The sequence below is a fragment of the Macaca fascicularis genome, chromosome 2 (assembly GCF_037993035.2).
Source record: "Macaca fascicularis isolate 582-1 chromosome 2, T2T-MFA8v1.1".
In the NCBI taxonomy this organism is placed as follows: Eukaryota; Metazoa; Chordata; class Mammalia; order Primates; family Cercopithecidae; genus Macaca; species Macaca fascicularis.
In genome coordinates, this window is record NC_088376.1 from 36,001,954 (window position 1) to 36,023,769 (window position 21,816).

At 38.2% G+C, this 21,816-nt stretch overlaps 1 protein-coding gene across 8 annotated transcripts in view; it reads left to right on the plus strand.

Annotated features, from left to right (window-relative positions):
• Positions 1 to 21,816, plus strand: part of TMEM108 (transmembrane protein 108) — a 337,530-nt gene that overhangs the window by 7,330 nt on the left and 308,384 nt on the right. For all 8 annotated transcript variants that reach the window (XM_065539909.1, XM_065539911.1, XM_065539910.1 and 5 more), the window contains one exon: positions 538 to 656. The gene's annotated coding sequence lies outside the window, so the exon portion shown is untranslated. The remainder of the gene's footprint in view (positions 1 to 537; positions 657 to 21,816) is intronic.

The window sequence follows — 21,816 nt, forward strand, 5'->3', positions numbered from 1 at the left end:
TCATTCAGAACCCTCTACTCTAAACTTAATGCTGTCTTCGTGATTGGGCTGGAGTCACTTTTGTATGATGGAGTCTGGTCACTGCCCTGCAGCCCATAAGGTTAAGTGTGACTGTGTAATTGAGTTTTAGCCAACCAACAGAATGTGATGGAAGTGGAAAAGTATTGTGATCCACTTCTAGGAAAAAAAGCACAGAGAATGCGTATGCAAGTTTCTTCATACTGTTTTCCATTCTTAGCTGACTGGAATGGAGAGAACCCATAGGGCAACCTTGGAAATTATGTTTTAAACATGGCAGGACTTTTCTCAGCCTGGGTACCTGGATCACTGCATTAGGTCCACCCCACTGACATGTTCAACTGTCCAGTATGCATACATGAATCAGAAATAAACTTTTATTGAACTTGAGCTATTATACATGTTTGAGTCTATGTGGTAAGCACTTAGTGTACTCTCATATTCACTTCAGCAGTGACTTGGGACTTGAAGTTGTGGATCCTTTGGCCTAATGCATTTTTTCATTTTCATCTTTGCCAGTTGGTGATAGATTGGTGGTCATCCAACATGCAGAAATGAATGGGCAGTGAAAAGCAGCAGAGCCGATGGGTCATGAGGATGTAAGTGCGTTTGAAGGCTTCCACACCCTCTACTCCAGGGTAAGGCAAAGGCATTCTCTGTCATTGTTCTTCTTGTTTTTCCAATTCATAGAGGCTCTTGTCTCACCTGTCTCTTGGAGTCAGTGCAATATGACGCCCTGTCTGTGAAAGGCTCCTAAAAGCCTTTATTGATTCAACTCATAGGTACCATGCAAAGCAGCAGTTATGAAGAGAAAACCATGACAATGGTGATGGGATGGAATCTATGCAAGGAAATATTTCAAAACAGGAATTTTTAGTGAGTTCGTATAGGGTGTGATTTATATGGGAGGGGCTGTTGAGCCCTCTTGAAATGCACTGTAGAGATGGGAACCAGGCCTGATTATCATTTCCTTATAGCCACGTCATATGTTAGGTCTGGTAGCTTCTGTTTCCCTCACCTACCACCTTCCTTCTTCATTGATTACTCTGCTTAACTTTTTCTTCATTAATCACTTTTTTAATGAAGGAAATAACTTCTCAAAGTGTTGAAAATTCCAGATTTGGTGGATAATAGCACTGGCAAAGCACATGGTTTTGCCTGTTCCATTTTATTTTATCCAGCATCACTGGAAGTCACATGCCCATTCATGCCTCATCTATTTGCAGTCCCTCATACAATGCGTGTGGTCACTGGCAACGTTATAACCAAAACTGGCTTTGAATTTTCACTTGTGCTGTAGATTTTTGAGACCGGAAGGAGAAATTCACTGTTTGATGTGGAAAGGACATCACATCCTTTCTGAGCTCTCCAACTTCTAGAGCTTAAACTAAAACCAGACTCCTTGAAGAGAAAATTATGATTCATATAAATTGAAGAAAAGCTGAGGATGGTTAGGAACGAGGGATAGGAGGTTAAAGAAACATACTTAGCTGAAAACTGAAGGGTTCTTTTAAGCAAGTTGGCTCAATACTGCTGAACATTTGCTAGATAGTGTCCCATTATCCAGGCTCAGACAGAGGGCACCCAGAAAAGGCTGTTATCTTTAGGTGCCTCATGTGGCTCAGTAATGAGTACAATTTACTGAACAAAATAGACAATTAGAGGATGGAGATCTCTGGAGATTCTAATAAATGTACATCATTATTGCTTTAAAGTGATGCACATGCTTGGAGATAAAGCAAAGAAAGGGCAGCTGCAAAGTACGTCAGGAGAAGAGTCCAGGTGAGCAGCCAGATGCCGACTATAACTCAGCACCTGGAGGTTGCTAAGAAAAGGAGCTGGTTTTAGTTAGATTTTCTCATTAAAAGAAAGGAGCTGGTCTTTGCTAACTTTGCTCAATTTCCTCTATATCCTGTATATCCTCTATTTTAAAACTATATCCTGTATATCCTCTATTTTAAAGGTAATTAGAAAGTGTAGCATGTCAGAAATAGCACTTGGCTGGTATGTTTCTGTGTAAATACTATACAAGGACTACATTGTGGAGGGTGCCATTCTTTAATTATTGATTTGGGGCCAAATAAAGTAATGCTAGAGATGCCAGTGGACCAGATTTAGTTTCTCAACCTTGCACTATTTATTGACACTTTGAGCCAGGCAATTCTTGTGTGGAGTGTCCTGTGCATTGTAGAATGTTCAGCAGTGTTTTTGACCTCCACCCACAAAATGCCAGAATCTCCCTCCCTGATTGTGACAATCAGAAATGTCTCCAGACATTGCCAGATGTCCCCTGGAGAGCAGAATTGCCCCTGGTTGAGAAACACTGCTGAAGGGATAGAGTGATTTAATCTTGCTCTGAAGTTCTGTGGTATCGAATTTTAATCATTTAACTTCATTTTGTTTCACTTTCCCTATCTGTAAAATATACACACATAAATAGCTAAATAGTCTAATGAAGTAATGTACATAGTACTGTGTGACTCCTTGGGGACTCTGTCAATTCTAAGAAGCGATACTCGTCTTCCCTAATTTCTAGGACCCAAGGGTAATTCTTAATTCTTTTGATGGCACTAACTGAGGAACTGTGGGAGTTTGAAGAAGGGCAAAGGTGTGTGGTATGGGAAATAATGAAGAGTGCTGGATTCTGAGTTTATTCAAGGGCTTCATGTTCTGGTTCATTGTGATAATATATTCTGGATGAATACTTTCCTTTGCAAAGTTAAAAAACGGAAGAGTGGATGAGGCAGAAAGAAGGCTGTTCAAAAGAGCAGTCAAGGAAATTGCATTTGACAAGGTGATCTGCTAATGTTAAAGTGACTCATGTATTATTAGACCAAAGGATGTAAAGAAATAGCCTCCAAAGGAAAACTATCCTCCCAAATGACTGCTGGTCCAGATCAGTTTTTGCAGACAATACAATAAAGACCAGAGAATGTTTGGAGATCAGTGTTTATTCTAGAAACTTTTACATTTCTATTTCTTCTCTTCTTTAGGAATATGGAAAGGGGTTATCTTTAATATATGTCATTTGAATTATAAATATAAATGTTTTAATATGACATGTTCTTTTGATAGTCTTCTAGTACTATGTGTTGGAATGGTCAAAGAGGCTATAACTCTGACCTCGACCTGAAGTAACCTACATTATTTTAATAGAAAGGCTCAGTTTAACTCTAAAACAGGGCCAGTGCAGGGATTAGATGTAAACTGTCTCGGCAGGTTTGCATTCCTCCTTGCTGTGTTTCTGGTCCCTGTGATTTATTAGACTTTCTTACAAAGTTTCCAACAAATATACTATATTTTGAATCTACTGTGTAGAGAAGCCATCATGGATAGCCTTGTTTATTTGCATTCTTCATACATTTTTAGTCCTAAGTGTTAAGCAAAACTTATAAGAATATTTAAGAAGGATTCCATGTACCTTGAAGAAAGAGGCACTTTGGTGTGGAAGAGAGGTGAAAAGTGAAAGAAGCTCCGCTTTGTTAGGAGTAGGCTTGTGTTTGAGTGTTGAAGTTTTTATTCTAGTACTACTCAAAAGTGTGGCCTCTGAACCTGCTGCATGAGAATAATTTATACTTGTTAGAAATGTACGGAACTATTAAATCAGAATTTCTGGGAGTAGGCGTAATAATCTGTGTTTTAACAAGACTCCCATTGATCCTGATGGATGCTAAAATTTGAGAAGCATTGCTTTATTAGTGGTTTCTGATGTAGTTACTTCTTACAAATGGTGTCTGTGTGTGTTTACAATGGGGAGGGCGCAGAGAAAGTATTTTTTCAGGTGGTCAGAACATATATAAGATTTTCTTGTGATAACCTCTTGGATCATTTTCTCAAATGATGCCTTAAGCCTTTTCCTGCATTGTCTAATACAGTAGCCACTAGCCACATGTGGCTTTTTCTTGCTTAAATTAATTAAAATTAAATTGAAATTCAGTTCTTCCTCGCACTAGCCACATTTCAAGTGCTCTATAGCCACATGTGGTTAGTGGCTACCATATTGGACATTGCAGATAGGGAGCATGTCCATCATCAGAGAAATCTGTTAGCACTGCTTTAGCCTGTGAAGACCCCTATTTGTCAGAAACTTACATTTAGAATGATAGTATGCTCTTGTTGTAATAAGACCTCAACTCATTTAAAACAGGATTAAGTTTTGGGCTTCTCCATCCTGGGGAAACTTTCAGTCTGTGAGTGTATCTTGCTGAACTTTTTACCTTACTGAGGCATCTGTCTGCTACAGAAAGTGCCATGGGTACGTCTCTGACATAATTAAATCCACAGCCTCTGAAATATTTGCCCTTTAATTCAAGGCTGCTGAGCTGTCTTTTTCCATTTGGTCTCTCTATGCCCTGACCCTTCATGGTGAGGCTTGTTTGTGCAAGATGTCTCTTTTGATACTGCCTAGAGCTTTCCAAAGAGTCTGGAAGAGGTGGCAAGAGAATTTTCACCTCCCCTACTTCTAATTCTCAGCTTGGCTCAATAAAAGTGTTTCATAAGAGGGTATTAATACTCAAACTTCATCGCTGAGGAATTATCCCCTGAAGAATTAGTCTCTAAACAAGTTTTCCAACAGACATATTACAGCACAGATTTAGTAATTAAGCCCTTTGGCAACATGGAAGAATTTTCAGTTTATATTATGTATTAATATTACCAATATTAGTTGCTCAGAAATTATAATTAGAACAAATGAAAAGATGTGGAAATATAGTCACACAATTTTTAAAAGCTATAATTTAAAGTTTCCTGAGTCTAAGATTCTTGTGCATAGGAGAGGGAATGGGAATAAGGAGTTTGTGGCAATTAGTAGTATTGCTGGAGTTGAGGGGAAGGAGGTGGATAGAGCCTGGACTTGATCCCTGAATAGTCTTAACCCTACTGTTTTACTTTTGATGGATGCATTGCTTGTTCTCTTCCTGCTTTTCTTTCTCTCTTTAAAAAATACTTTATTCACTCATTTATTTTATTTGAACAGTTTCAAGTTGAAGCAAAATTGAGAGGAAGATACCGATTTCCCATATTCCTCCTACTCCTACTCCTACTCCCTGTACATGCATAGCCTCCCCCAATGTCAGCATCACCCACCAGAATGGCACATTTGTTAGAACTGATGAACCTACATTGACACATCATAATCACCCAAAGTTTATAGTTTACATTAGGGTATATTCTTGGTGTTGTACATTATTTGGTTTTAGACCAATGTATAATCACAGGTATTCATCATTATAGTATATAGGTATTTTCACTGCCCTAAAAATCCTTCATGCTCTGCTTTTTCATACTTCCCACCCCTTTGCCCTTCACTAAACCCCAGGAACCACTATTATTTTTTCTTTTACTATCTCCACAGTTTTGCATTCTCTAGAATGTCATGTAGTTGAAATCATGTAATATGTAGCCTTTTCAGATTGGCTTATTTTACTTAATAACCAACATTTAAGTTTTCTCCATGTCTCATGGTTTGATAGCTCATTTCCTTTTAGCACTGAATAATATTCCATTATCTGGATATACCACAGTTTATCCATTCACCTACTGAAGGACATCTTGGTTGCTTCCATGTTTTGGCAATCATGAATAAAGCTGATATAAACATCTGTGTGCAAGGTTTTTTTGTGTTTTTTTTGTGGACATAAATTTTTAACTCCTCTGGGAACATTCCAAGGACCATGATCGCTGCCTTATATGGTAAGAGTATGTTTTATTTTGTAAGAAACTGCCAAACTGTCATTCAAAATGACTAGCATTTTGCATTCTCACCAGCGATGAATGAGAGTTCTTGTTGCACTACATCCTTACAAGCATTTGGTATTGTCAGTGTTTCAGATTTTGGCCATTCTAATAAATGTGTAATGATAGCTCAGTGTTGTGTTGTTTTAATTTGCATTTCCCTGATAACATATGATGTAGAACATCTTTTGATATGCATACTTGCCATCTGTATGTCTTCTTTGATGAGGTATCTGTTAAGGTCTTCGGACTAGTTTTTACTCAGATTGTTTTCTTATTGTTGACTTTTAAGTTTTTAAATATATTTTGGATAATATCCTTTGTCAAATATGTCTTTTGAAAATATTTTTTCCCAATCTGTGGATTGTCTTCTCATTCTCTTGACCTGATGTTTCAGAGAACAGACATTTTGAATTATAAAGAAGCCCAGTTTATAAATTATTTCCTTCACGGATCATGCCTTTGGTGTTGTATCTAAAAAGTCATTGCCACACCCAAGGTCATTTAGGTTTTTTCCTATGTTATCTTCTACGAGTTTTACAGTTTTGTCTTTTACATTTAGGCCTGTGATCCATTTTGAGTTAATTTTTGTAAGGAGTATAAGTTCTATGTCTAGATTAATTTTTTTGCATTGGATGTTCAGTTTTACCAGCATCATTTGTTGCTTTGTTGTACTGCCTTTACTCCTTTGTCAAAGATTAGCTGACTATCTTGATGTAGGTATATTTCTAGGCTCTCTATTCTGTTCTGTTGGTCTATAGGTCTGTTATTTTACCAATACCACACTGTCTTGATTATGGCACTTTATGTTAAGTCTTGAGGTCAGGTAGTGTCAGTTTTTCAACTCTGTTCTGCTTTAATATTGTGTTGGCTATTCTGGGTGTTTTGCCTCTCCATATACACATTAGAATCAATTTGTTGGTAGCCACAAAATAACTTGCTGGGATTTTGATTGGGATTTTGTTGATTCTGTAGATCAAATTGAGAAGAACTGACATCTTTACAATATTGAGTCTTTCTATCAATGATCATGGAATATCTATTTAGTCCTTCATTGAGTTCTTTTACCAGAGTTTTGGTTTTCCTCATATAGATCTTGTATACATTTTGTTAGATTTACACCTAAGTATTTCATTTTAGGAAATATTAAAATAAATGGTATTGTGTTTTTTATTTCAAATTTCATTTGTTTATTGCTGGTATGTAGGAAAACAGTTGACCTTTATATATTATTCTAGTATCCTGCCACCTTGTTATAATTGCTTTACTAGTCCCAGAGGTTTTTTTTTTGTTGTTGTTGATTCCTTCAGATTTTCTACATAGGTGATCATATTATATCATCTGAACAAAGATATTTTTATTTCTTCCTTCCCAATCTGTATTCCTTTTATATTATTTTATTGTTTTATTGCATTACCTAGGACTTCTAGTACAATGTTTGAAAAAAAAAAGTAGTGACAGGGCACTTCCTTGCTTTGTTCCTGATCTTAGTAGGAAAACTTCTACTTTCTATTTTCTCACCATTTAATATGATGTTAGCTATAGATTTTTAAAATGTTCTTTCCCCTTTAGTTTGCCTTTCTCACTCATTTTTTTCTGCCCTAAATATTGGAAGGGGCTCAGTTTTCTCAAGGTGGGTGCTATTAGCATTTTGATGAAATGAATCATTGTTATGTAGAATTTTCCTGTCTATTATAGGATATTTGGGCTCTCTGGTCACAAAATGCCCATATTATTCTAACCAAGTCATTGTGTCAATCAAGATGTCCCCCTACAACTCTGATTGAGAATCACTGACTGCTAGAAAGAGATGAGTTTGATGGTTTATTTCTTTCTTTTTTGATGGGGAGAGGGAGGAGTAATTAGAGTCGGGGAAGATGCAGGTGCTTTGAGTGTCTGGTTCATTAATTTCTAATATCACCTAATTTTCCCTGGTGCTGGCAGCGCTGTTGGTAGCCAATATTATTCTATTGGGATCAGGAAAATCAGGGTCTGCTACTGCAAGACTTGCTTTCAGAGGCTTGATACCAACCCAGAAACCATAGGGGGTTGTCCGTGCCACAGAGAGTAGAGGAACTCCTGAGGCTCCCACAAGATGCTGCATTTTTATTTTGATTCACTGCAGCTAAATCTCCTACATCTACTTGAAAGTAGATTGTGCTCTACACGACAGTGATCTACTGAGGGAAAAATGCAATAAGAGCAGTTTACAGACAATCCAAGGGAGAAAGGCTTTTCCAGCCATTTGCTTTCTTTTTCTGTGATTGCACATATTGGCAAAGTAGCCCCTAAATTTGTGAGGCTATGTGTAGACTATTGGGAGATCTGAGAATTGTTCTGCAATTAGCAAAGAAAAGGAGAACACTTTTAGACGTCTTGCCAAGGGGCCTACATAGACTATTTTGATTACAAGAATGGAAACTCAAGTTACTTTTAAAAATGGAAGGCTTAACTAAAGATGCACGAGAAAATAAGGAAAACAGAATTTCAGTCATGTGGCAAGTCTGTGAAGAATCTCAGGGGCCTTTTAGGATGAGCGAATAGTCTGACTGGACCTCATGGAGTCAGGACTTAACTCAGGAGCAGGAAGATTGTTCTGATCTGTTGTAGCTCAAGGGTATGTGTGCACTAACAATGTTGGTCAGTCCATATTCTACTTTTAGATGATTAATGTGGTTCAGCATTTCCGTTTTAGATTCTCTCTTGTTCCTCATGTTCCTGCTTCCATTTATTGTTCCCACAACCTAACCAATGATCTGCGTATAGACCAAACTCCAAAAGAAAAAAAGGAGTATGATAGGTTTTGTAGTAACTATCATCCTGACGGTTAAAGCTTTATACCATGCAATTTTAGAGCTGCTGATGCTCTCTTCTGGTCCAAACAGCTGTGATTTAGGGATATTTGCTTTAGTAAGGGCTATGGGCCTGGCGGTTTCTTTAGAAGAAAGTAATGATGGGGTCGACTGAGACCCCACTGGGGTAGAGCAGTGCTGGAGTAGAACATGAAACTTCAGTCTAGTATAACGACCCTGAATTCTTAATTCGTTGAATCATTATAAATAGTATGTGTGGGTTATATGGACAACAGAGAACTGGAAGATTATTCAGAAAGCATACATGTTTAGTAGCAATTGTGAAAAAGCATGCATCTGTTTTTTTTGAGAAGTCTGATTCTATCCTGGTGCTGAGTAGTAGGGAAATTGTTGGACTGGATGATTGGGAAGTGGGGAGTTGTATTTCCCAAACAGTTATCTTATTTTTTCTATCTGTCAAATTTGATTCTTTTGGCCACCCATGTGTTGCACAGGAATAATGACTAGGTGACTTTCTAAATGCTGAAAGACATTTTGACATCTTTGACAAATGTTGTTCAACAGCTGGGTTTGTAAGACTCCAGTTGTGATAAAGGAAAATAACTTGGCTTATTACTCTAAAAATAAGTTCCATACAAATGTTGACATTTGGGGATTACTACCTCACACAGTGTGTTTTGTTCACTTTCCCCCAATCTTGGAGCATTAGTTTCATTTGAGCCAGTGATTGAGTGTGACTTATAAGGGAATGCATTCTAATACTGCAGAAGGCTCTGTCTTTCTTTATGATTCTGTGTCAGGGTAAGAATGATGGTCCTGGCTCTATTTGGACTTGCACAGCTGTGAGTGGAGTGACCCATGGCAGCACAAACAGCTCATCATTTCATTGAATTCATTTAAGGCTCTTAAACTTCCCTTCAAGTAGCTGGATCATGGTGGCACCACATACAGAGAATAAGTTAGTATTTCCTTAGAGATATGCAACTTTTGTTGAAAGGGAGTCTGAAGAGAAGAGGTTCAGCAGGGCTTCTTCAATTGCTGGTTGAGGAAAGAATGTGGTTTGTTATTGAAGGGTGATGGGGATTGGAATCAACTTTCTCAACCCAGCTGCTGACTGCTGAGGTGAAAAGAGTAGAGATAAAACATTTGCTCCAGTTTCTCTTCTGACTCTGTGAAGATCCCCATCCCCTGTATTGAATTTTTAAAAATAAAAAGGAAAAATATAGAATCGTATCTAATTGGTCTTAACATATATCCATGTTTCTTCTGAACAGGAAGATTTGTATGTGGATAACCACATGTTGCCAGAAGATTAAAATCTTCAATTTTAATTTTAAAGAAGCATTAATCTTACAGTATAAGTGAAAGATTAAGTGACTCAAATTTGTGCATATACAATTTTTCTACAAAAATAAAACAAAATTATGTTTGTTCTCATAGAATCAGGAATTAATTTGCAGCCTTGTTGAAGATTCTTTAGCAACAGTAAAGATATCTGCTCTCTCCAGGGTGTAAAGAGATTCCGAACAATGGCCAAGAGCCAGGGATCCTTTATTCCCATCCTGCCATTGGCTACTCCCCATGAGGTTCCTGCAGGATAAATGTGCACAGGGGTGGTGGAGGCAGGACTTTGGATGCAGATCCCTGAGGGCCTAGGACTGAAACCCTCAGCCCTGAATTGCCCTATTCTTCCTATGAACCACAGGAGAAGGCAGCTCCTCTCAGCCTTTTTCTTTCCATGCCCACTGTTGAATCTTCGCCTTCGCTTTTCAAACAAGCAAAGCTGTGACTGATGCCTTGTCCTCAAACGTGACCCATCCCTATCAGCACACCCGTTTAGAGGGCCCATCACAGACAAGGAAGAAGGCAGACAGGGAGGAGCATGCTTCCCCTGACTATCAAAAGCTATTTCTTTTCCACTGGAAAGAACTTACTGGATCACTTCTGAAATTAATTATTGTCATTAGAACAGTATTTACTAGGCATTAAATGTTAGACATTATTTAGAGATTCTCAACTTAGAAAATAACATTTTTACTTTGAGAGAGCAAAATCCCATATTAGTACAGTCCTGGATTTTAACTTTTGGTTTCCTCTGGTGTTTCTACACATAATCCTCCATTTTTTCCTTCCATTAACCCTGTTACCTTAAGTTCTTTAGTCTCTTTGCCTTTCTTCTTACATCTTTATTTTATTTCCAGAGTTATATGGTTCTCACCTGGCTGCAGGACAAGGTGCTTTGTAAGTAGGCATAAAGACACAGGCTGATTCCAACTTCCCTGTCTGAATTTCTTTCTGCTCTTCCTATGCACAAACTTCTTTTTTACCCAAACTGGTCCTTGGTCCCATTCTCTCCTCCCTGTGTAGAATGCTCCTGTTTCTTTTCAGTGACCACTTGGTAGCATTGATAGGCTTTGGGTCCTGTAGCCAGATAGATCTGCATTTCTATCCTGTCCCTATCATTTTTTAGAAATGTGACTTTGGGCAGAATATTTAATTTCGCCTCAATGTTTTTACTTTTAGAATGGGAATCATGACTACCTTATAGGATGCTTATGGGCATGGTGCTAGGGAACTGTCCTGCCCAGGTTCTATTTTCTGCCTGTTCATCCCAACAGTATGCATATGTGCTTTCTGATAAAGTTACTGAACATCAGAATTCCAGAGCTGGTCTGCATCACAATTCGTGGTTAGCCATCCTCTACCTGCCAGTTTCATACCTTCCCTAACCACATCGTCCTTTGATAGGACCTAATCCTATCAGTGAGCACCTAAAGATACATTCTCCTCCTCCTACCTGTGATTGCGAAAACATTGTTCATGGACATTCAGAATGTCCTGGTATATCTGCCCATATCAGAAACTGACAGCAATTTCATAGCCATTGTCTGCTGCCTTGAGCACTAATTCATTTTCTCGGCATTTGTTTCCTTTCATGTAAAGTGACATTTATCGTGAACATCAAATGCTGTGATTTAAAGAATACCTCTTTAAAACCAAGTTTTCCAACAGCTTTTTATTCTGAATATCATTTAATAAAATGCAACATGACGTTAACAAGGTTGCTTAGACAAGCCCTCGGAGTTTATTTAAGTAGACTCTGCCCCATATTGATTCCCAATTATAACATGTTTAGCATGAATTAAACCTGCCAGTGTTCTCAGACAATGTGATGCTCTCCCTGCAATTCTGCCCTTGTCTGTCAGCTACAAGAGTGTCAGGGTTTCATTGTTCATTCTGTTTAAAACGTAAGTCTCAACCTCTTGCTCAAATGATTTAAGCCATAATGTGAGGTCTATAAATTTTGGTTTCTCAAACTACCACCTTCCGTCCCTTCTTACTGTTTCTTACTCCCTTTTCTCTATTTTCCTTATTGTCTCATGTACTAAAATAAGACTTTAAATTTTTTTTCTACTCAAAGTGAGAATAACTTAATGCTTATATTTTTCTAGTTTGATCTATTTTTTCGTAATAAATATGGGCTGTTAGTTGTATATGTATGTGGGTTTTCATGGAATTAACTTTATCTCCTTTTGCCATGAGTTTATTGGTGAGAAGACACAAGTATAACTGTTGGGATTCTTCTGCATTCTTTCGTTATTCATGTATATTGCTAATTGAACCTTTACTGGTTGTTTAAATTTTGTGGTCATGTATGTTTTTACCACAGGCTCTTGAGAGAAATATATAAAAGGCCATGGGAAAATTGGTGGTATGAAAAAAATCTATCAGTATATTCTTCTCAGATACCCTTTTCGAGAAAAATTAAGATACTTTGAAGAAGATTCATAATCAGAAATATCTAGTTTAACTCTTGAATGGGGAGATTTTATAGGCTGGCAACAGGAGCTTCTGACCTTTCTTCTTCGTGAGTACTGATGATGGAGGGAGTGACTGTGTTTGAGTGCATTTTAGGTAGAAGAAAGGGTGCCTGGTAACAACAAACTGTGAGACTGGTTGTACTAAGTTACTTGTTAATCCTTCTGAAGGAGAGATACCAGGGCCTCTGCCATGCATCCTTCCATGCTAAAAATATTCGTAGTTGGAGGAAGCAAGAAATGCAGCCTTTGAGTAAGTTGGATTTTTTTTTTTAACTCTCGATTTTTAAAAAAACTTGTTTTTGTAATTATGAGTACCAGGGAAAAAAAGTAGATGAGAAGAGAGATGTATAGCAGATCAAATACTCCACCTTCATTTTTAAATAAACCTCTCTGTTTCTTGCTGTCTCAGCTAATCAGAACTTTTCTCCTGCTCTCCCCTGCTCTCTTAGGATTTAGGAAAACAGCTGATGGGATTGGGCTGGGCCTTGGAAGGATTGACAGCACCTCTAAGGGTTTGCTCCTGAGGAGAGGAGAATAACTTGCCTCCTGCTCCTCTTCAAGCCTCAGACGGGAGCTCACCCCCAGCCTAGCAGTTAGCATTGCTGCTGCAGTCAGTTGTGCTCTTCTCTGTCCACCTTTTCTGTCTGGGGTTCCCTCCCTGTGTTTTGTTTGTCTGTGAGACATGTGGTTAAGCCCTTTGGCTACTCCTGTGCCTACAGACCCTCTTGCCCTGGTTGGAAGGGATGGGGTAAGAATACACCTGAGGGGTGAGAGGCTCCCAGAGAGGAGACCAAGAGGTACCAAGGGCAAAGCCCCATTTCACAATTCTGTTCCAGGCTTCCATGTTTACCTGGCTTTGCTTCTTAGGCTGGGGGACTTTGTTACTTATTAGAACTTTTTTCCCTCAATTACATATTTTGTTTCCCCAATTAGATAAGGAGGCCTCTACAGGCAAGGATCCTGCCATGTGCTTCTCTTGCATTCTTTGTGTTGCCTGCAATGTGGGAGGCACATAGCAGGAGCGCAGATATGGGGGTTTCATTGCATTAACAGTGTCTCTTTGTAGTTGTCTTAGGGCTCTTACAACGAAGACTGGGTGGCTTATAAACAACAGAAATTTATTTCTCACTGTTCTGGAGACTGGAAGTCTGAAATCAGCATGCTTAAGTTCTGGTGAGGACTCTCTTCTGGGTTGCTGACTGCCAGCTTCTCATTGTGTCCCCCTCACATAGTGAAAAGACAGCGGACTGGCTTTCTGGCCTTGGATTATAAGGGCGTTAATCCCATTGTGAGGTCTCTACCCTCATGACTGAATCATCTCCCAAAGACCTTACCTCCTAAATGCTTCACAGTGGGGGTTAGGTTTTCAACATATGAATTTGGGGGTAACACAAACATTCAGTCTGTTGCAGTAATTTGTCTTATTCATTCCCTTTACCTTCACTTACTTACCATTCTTTTATTTTTTGTTAAACATATATTTAGTGACTACTTTGCCTGGTTCTTGCTGGAGTGACTTTTTTTTAGAAGGGTCCAGATTCTGCATACCTCCAAAGCAGTCTGCCTAAGATTGATTTGTCCATGTCTGCCTTTATTCGTTGAGTTGAATCTTAAACTTTCTCTTTCCCGTAACTCTCTGAACCTGCAATCTCAGGAAACATGAGCTCCACTTTTGACTGAAAGGGCTTTACTACTAGGAAATGGGAGAGGGCTACGTTTTCGTCTTTCAGATCTCCCATAAATTGGCTGGGCGGCTGCAGAAGGGTTAGGTCACCTCTCTGTATGGTGTATTCTCAGATAATGTGAGTTAGGCTCATAATTGGAAAGGTTAGTGTAACTCCTCTAACTCAGATTATTCTGTTACTTAGGTTCTCCATTACATGCAAAATCATTGTTTTTGTTAAAGTTGTTCTGTTGTTTTGTTCTAGTTGTTTAATGCATTTTTCCCCTGGCCAGATCAATTTTTTTGAGGGGCAAGGACAAGACCTAATTCTCACATATCCTTGGCTACCCTTTTTCTCCCTGTAGACCAAGCATGAGATTCCATTCAAAGTAGGTGATCCATAAATGTTTTAACCTAATTAGACACAAGCATTTTTAGAATTCAAGAGGAAGAAATTCCCTAAATACATTAGCATTTAAGCACATTCTAGAGGTCATCTGATTTACCACCTCATTTTTTGATCATCAATTTATTCATTCTATTATTCCTTCCTTCCTTTCTTCATCCCTTTTGTGCCAGGCACTGTGTAAGGAGCAGGGGATATGAGGTGAGGATAGACAATGAGCTTCCATCAGTTGGAGAGGATAGACATTGAGCAAGTAATTAAAAGTCTGAGGAGAGATTTAAGTACCAAAAACTACAAAAGCCCATGATGGGGAGCTGCCTTGTGGTCTGAGAAGGCTTTTGTGAGGGCATGATGTTTAAGCTAAGGATTATCAACCCAGAGAAAGGAAGTGACTTGCCCAAAGTCAGTCAGTAGCTCACGTGTAGCAGAGCGTGGCCTGTAGCACAGATTTCTCCCCTGCCCTGGGCTTATCCCTATGAGTTTTGTGGGGGTGCTGAGAAAACATTCATTGTTCAAGTAATTTGATTTTGCATTTCACTGGGGCCCATGGCTTAGCTATTCTATGAATAGCTTACATTTTGATAATTTTATGGACTGTTTGTATATCCCCCAAATTCATGTTTTAATCTAATCTCCAATGTGATAGTATTTCCAGGTGGAGTTTTTGAGAGCTAATTAGGTCATGAGGATGAAAATACCTTCTAGAATTTGTCCACCAATTCAACTTCTAGTATTTGTCCAACTTCTAGTATTTGTCTATGCTATTATCTTTCTGGAAGGCAGTTTGGCAAGATATATAAAAGTGTAAAATGTATGTACACTTTGACCCAGCAATTCAACTTCTAGTATTTGTCTAACTGTATAGCCATGAAACAATATATGCACAGAGATACCCACTACAGGTTTGTGTTTGTACGAAAAAATCTAGAAATAACCTAAATACCTATTAGTGGGAGACTTGTTAACTAATTTATTATTAGGAAACTAGATACTTATACATGTTAACTGTGGAATACCATATGATTTTTAATTTTTATTTTTTTATTTTTTAGTAAACAAAGATTTACATATGATTTTTTAAAATGATATAGTAGTTCTTTATTTGTTTTTAATGGAAGGGTATCCCTGATATATTATTTAAAACAATTCTGATCATAGATAACATAAATAATATGAGCCCGTTTATGTAAAATTGTTTGTAAATGTATGCATGTATATGAACATGCAAGGCGTGTTCAACAAAATCTTATCAGTGTTTTTTCCAAGTGATTTTTAGTTTTACTTTGGCATTTTGCTGTGTTGTTTGAATGTTTGTACAATGGGCATGTCTTGTTCTTAAAAGTCACAACAGTATTTAAAACAAACATTGCCCTATTGACCAAGTGTTTGCAGCATTATCTAATTAAGTCAGAGCATTAAATGGGTACAGAGGATTGGACATTGCTTTCATAGAGCATCTATTAACTGTATATACCCTATAATACTAGGGGATATGAATACAGAGAGCTGTCCTTGTTTCCTAGGAGTTTACAGTTTAGAATAATTTCAAGGTAATATGTTACTAAGTAGGCATACTACACTGGTGTGTGGAATATGTAAGTACCCACCAAGTAGAAATTTTATAATGGCATTTGGATTCAGATTTATCACTTTACTTTGAGGGTTTATCCAAATATGAAAGGAATATCAGTGATTGCTTCACACTAAAGGGAAGGGGTTTGGGCACAATGTGTAGACCTCCAGTACCATTTAACTGAGTGTTGCTACCAGTTTGGGCATGTATTTTTCAAAAGGAACTAGTAGTTTCCGTCATTGGCAATTAATCAGGTATCCTAAAAACCTGCAATTTAAATCTAATAGCATGGACGGTGAGTCTTCTGGATGGCAGTGTTGGAGAGAAAGTCCAAGAGTGCATTTTCTAGGAGAAAAGGTCACTTATTAGCTTTGCAAGTAAAACCTATGCTTAGTCATTCCTTCATTCGGTTTTTCTTTTCTGATGTTCCTTTAGCAGCATCATACTATTTTTTGACATTGGAAAATCATAACCTGTTAACCCAATGCATAAAAAATAGCTAGCGGCCGGGCGCGGTGGCTCAAGCCTGTAATCCCAGCACTTTGGGAGGCCGAGACGGGCAGATCACGAGGTCAGGTATCGAGACCATCCTGGCTAACATGGTGAAACCCCGTCTCTACTAAAAAAAAAAAAAAAAAAAAAAAAATACAAAAAACTAGCCGGGCGAGGTGGCGGGCGCCTGTAGTCCCAGTTACTCGGGAGGCTGAGGCAGGAGAATGGCGAAAACCTGGGAGGCGGAGCTTGCAGTGAGGGAGATCCGGCCACTGCACTCCTGCCTGGGCTACAGAGCGAGACTCCGTTTCAAAAAAAAAAAAAAAAAAAAGCTAGCAATGCTTTTTAGAGTTTTTGATAATTTTATCAATTTTCTACTAATATCTCATTCTTTATTGTAATTTTCTTTAGGCTCAGAGAATAAAAGCATCTGTCTCTAGCTAGTGGACCAGTAGGATAGTCTTTGGAGCCAGTAGGATATGAGCCTGTGGTCTGAAGAATCAGGATAGATTTAAGGGAATTTGGTTAGTCATCTTGAATCTTTAATGTTCTCTGCCACACATTCTCCTCTTTTATAGTCTTACCATAAAAATTTGTGCTAAGAGGAATCTCTGGAAACATTCTAACCCAGGACACACAAACTGCCTTAGAAATCTGAAGTAAATCTCACATGAAATTTACTTACACATAATTAAATTTCTTTTAGTCTAAAATCTGGTGACGTTATTTAATATCAGTTCATTTCCACAAAGATTTATCAAGCTTCTGTGGATTCAAGTGAGAATGGAAGGAGAAAATTTGGAGACAACACTTCTGAGGACTTTTGCCAATCACCTAAGCGATGTGAGGTTCCATATTGTGGCTTTTGAGTGTGATTATTCAAAGGTGTTATGTGTTTTTCTCCCTCTGGGCCTTCATGTGTATGAGTGGAGTGTTGAAGCTAACCAGGCCATGTTTTTGCCAAGTGAGCAGGTCCACACTACAGTGGGGATAGAGTTCAGCATGTTTGGAAGGGAGTGGTTATGACATTTGACTATGGAATTTAAATTGACTAAGGAGATGAAGTTGGACATGAGGAGGGTGAGGGACAGTGAAAAGGTATAGTATCCAATGGATTGGAGGTCTCCCTGGGGTCAGAGACTTGCTGAAGTTGTATCAGAGGTGGGAAGCTGACAGGAGATGGTGGTGGTGGGAGAGCAACATGGAGGAATTTCAGCTAAGGACTGGTCTGTGACATTGGAGTTAGGGCAGAGGACAGGGACTGAAAAGCCAGGGTATTGGAATGATCATCTGTGTGGACACTGAATTCACTTAGAGTCATGGCCACAGGAGTGATGAAGAGTGATAGGGAACCAGGAACCCAGATCTTCCCAGAATGAGGGAGAGCGGGCAATATAATTTGATTTTGTGTGATTCAAAGCTCAGGATTTTACTGAAGAAGAAAGGAAGGACAATGGTATAGACGTGATAAAGATAACTCACTCCACCTCTAAGCCTTGAGGTTTAGGGAATGTGGGGAGAAAATAGTCACCACATAGCAGGGCTAGAGGTAGGGTGAACAGTGGGATCTTGCTGATGATCATAAGTTCCAGAGAGCACATGGGAAGGGTGGGTGATAGGGTCAGGAAAAGGAATGGAAAGAGCCATATGGTGATAAAAGTGTAAGGTTGGGAAATGACTTGTGAGTCCTTGAGGGCTTCTCCTTATATTCTTAACAGGGATAAAAGATGTGATTAAGTTAGTCCTGATATTCCCAAGGCTATTGATTTATAGAGTGGAATGCGAGAGAGGGCACCCAGGGTTTTGGGTCTCCCACTGGACTCCTGCTTGAGGGGGTGGTCTTATACAGAGCACATAGGGCTCCCATTTAACCCCAGCCAGAGGAGGGGCTGCCTTGAGACCAAGCATTCATTACCCCTGTCCAGGGAAGTATAATGAACAGTAGAGGTCATGGAACGTTCTCTTGCTTTATTCAACTTTGTGGATCACTTCACGTATTTCACCACATAGACAGCATTCCCTTGTGCCATATTTCTGATTACTTTGTGCCCAATGAGGATCCTTCATTCATTTATTGCTTCTTTCCTTCCCAGTTACTTGTATTCCTTTTGTCTGGACAGAAGAAAGCTGTAATGTCTGGCAGTCTGAGGACAGAGCGTGTGTGATGGTGCCCTATAAGACTACTGAATTGAGATACTGTCTGCAGGAAGGCCATTTTGTCTAAAACCAATGATCACTTCTGCTGACCTAAAAAGCATTCAGTTCTATCTTCTGGTCACTCCAGAAGAGATTCCATAGTATAAGCCAAAAGAAATTAAATACATGAAGTGACCTTTAAATAATCTATATTAGGGAAATTAATTTGTGTTTAACTCTTTGGAAGCACTAGATTTAAAATTCAAAATGAACTCCTTAATAAGTCCCTACTGTCTCCTTGTGGACAGATGCCAGGGTCTTTAATATCTTTATTTTTTATGTCACAGTCTGTTGAGCTCTAAACATACTTGTATAAATAAAGAGATTCAGGAAAGGTTTGCCAAAAGGACTTAATTTTATTTCTAATTTCTCTTTCTGGAATCCTACTTCCTTTACAAGGATATTGTACAGAAATGTGATTTTATGAAATACTTAAATTGTTTTAATACTTTGCTTTTAAAGGTCCACTTTGTATGTAAGAGGACTTCTCAGATTTGAGTCATAATTTTCAAAACATAGTGAAGGACCAAATGGGAATATAAAGGTTGGTTAGAGAAATAAATGTGTGTGTGTGTGTGTGTGTGTGTGTGTGTGTGTGTGTGTGTTTTTGTTTTAATGGACAGTTAAGAATGTGATGGAGGTTCCAAAGGTAGCTTGAAGTAGGGGAAGATAATGCTGATGAAATCACGATTTCACGGATGTCCCTTCCTTCCTTACAAAGAAACTTATCCTAGAGATCACTTATGCAGTATGTAAATAATAAACACAGTCAAAGTTGGTTTACTGGCATTTTTCCAACCAGAACTTTACACTGATACTTCCTCTCCTCTGTGATAGAGTCATGATTATCAGTCCCTTGGAAGATCTGGAAAGTCCTGAGATAGCAGGGTGAAATCGGACCCCTTCCAGGCTGTAAACTTTTATAAGGCACAGCCAGGCCTTTTATGCCTTAAGTGGTGAAGTTCTTACCATTTGGGAAGGCATAGATGCTAAAGTCACAATGATGTGATCCTTGAATATAGAGCTACTCAATGTGTATTTGTTGGATGGATTAATTTGTCACTGCATTTTTTTAGCACTATGTATTCTTTTTTAATTCTGTGGACTCCAAAAGTGTGGTTGTGTGTAAGGATGTGTACAAATATACACTTACATAGGTAGACACACAGACGCACACATACACGCGCAGAGATATTCCCATATGCAGAGAGACACCTGACTCTTGGTTCACACAGTTTTCCATTACAGAATGTTGCCTTTCCCAGCTATGGTAAATAAGTGCGGTTATATAATGTAGTTGTATTTGGCCAGTTCTTTATATTTTGCCTCATAGAGGAAACAATGAAATTCATCTTAGGAAATCATTAAGTCACAGTTCTCTTGAAGGGGGATGTTGTTTTCTCCTTTTGGCTCAAGTCTGATCTCTCCACCTCTGACCTAGTTTTGACATTTTGTAGTTCTACAAAAGAAACCCAATTTTTTTTCATGTTCCAGAAACAGGCTCTTTCTTCGTAAAAATAAATGAAAGGACCTCGACATAAGGTGCATATTTTCTAATTAAGAGCATCTATGCTGCATTTAATTGATAGCATCTCAACCTTATTTCCAACAAGTTGTTTTATTCATAACTGGGCCAATTCTTATTAAATTTTAAAAAATTTATGTCCATATGGCATTCTAGTGGTATGCGCATTTGTACATAGCATTCTAGGAATGAAAATATCATTTTAAAATGGAAATTACAATACCAGCATGTGCCTATTTCTACATAGTTCAGCCATTTTCAAGGCTTAAAGTGGGCGGGACCACACATCTGAATTTTTCAATGTAATCGTGGGGTTATCAACGCATGGCAATTTTGGTTCTGTGAACAAGGAAATACACTGTGCTGGAGTTTCTTCTGTAATGGGTAAATATACTCTCTAACTTAAGTGTAAGGATTCAGAGCACCCACAATAGCTATGTAAAGCTACTCTCTTTTGCTTCACTAGTGTGGTTTCTTTGAGGATTTTATTGTCATAATTCTTCACATGTACTTATATTCCAATTACTTTACTATATTTGGTGGCCCAAACATGACATTCCTTACTAGATTCCTATTGTTTTACTTAGACTCATCTTTTCTGTGTAGTAAAGACTTTCTTGGAGCTTGGAATTTAATTGGTGTTATGCTGGGATAACTACCAAGTTCATTCCCATTGCCATCTGGTATGAGCCTCTTTAGCGTTGTGTGTGCCTGGTTGCACGGTGATCTCTTCAGTCTGTTTTGTATTACTATATTGTTATTTATAATGTACATCTCATTTATTTTATAACTTATTCTAGAAAGGATTTAGGATGGTTTACAAAGATGCATAAAAAATAATAACTTAAAATTTAAGAGTGTAAGCAATAGAAGAAATAAGAAAAAAAGGCAGGATAATAAGAATAGAACTTGAAAGGGGCTGAGAAAATTTCTGGCTTTTAGGGCTGATATTCATGCTTTTGCATGGACATATATATGAAGTGTTGGGCATCATAGAAACCATTTAAAAAAGATCTCTACTCCATTATATAATATCCTTAGTATAGGAACAAACCATTTACCTTTCCTCTTCTATAGTTTGATCAGTGTTTGTTAATCTTTAAAAAGTTAATTTATTATATATAGAAGAGCAGTTATAATGTGTGTGTTATTTATGAAGAATAAAATGCATACCCTCTGCCTAGCTTAAAAATAAAACATAACCACTGCCTTTGAAGCCCCCAATGTGCTCTTTACCAATTGCATTCTCCCCTCTCTTCCCTACTGGATGTAATTAGTACACTAAAATTTGCAGTTATTCTTTACTTTTCTTATATTTTAACATCTCTTTACAAATACTTAAGTAAAAATGGAACAATAATATGCATGTCTTTTCTGTGATCTTTGCTTCTTGTGCTCAGCACTGAGATTCACCCATGTTGAAATTTGTACCTATAATTCATTCATTTTCACTTGGGTAAACATGTGCTACTTATCCATTTCCTTATGAACAACAAACAGTGCTATCAATATTCTTATTTGTGTCTCCCTTTTGTATGTCTTACATAAGTATATATGTGTGAGACTTTCTCTG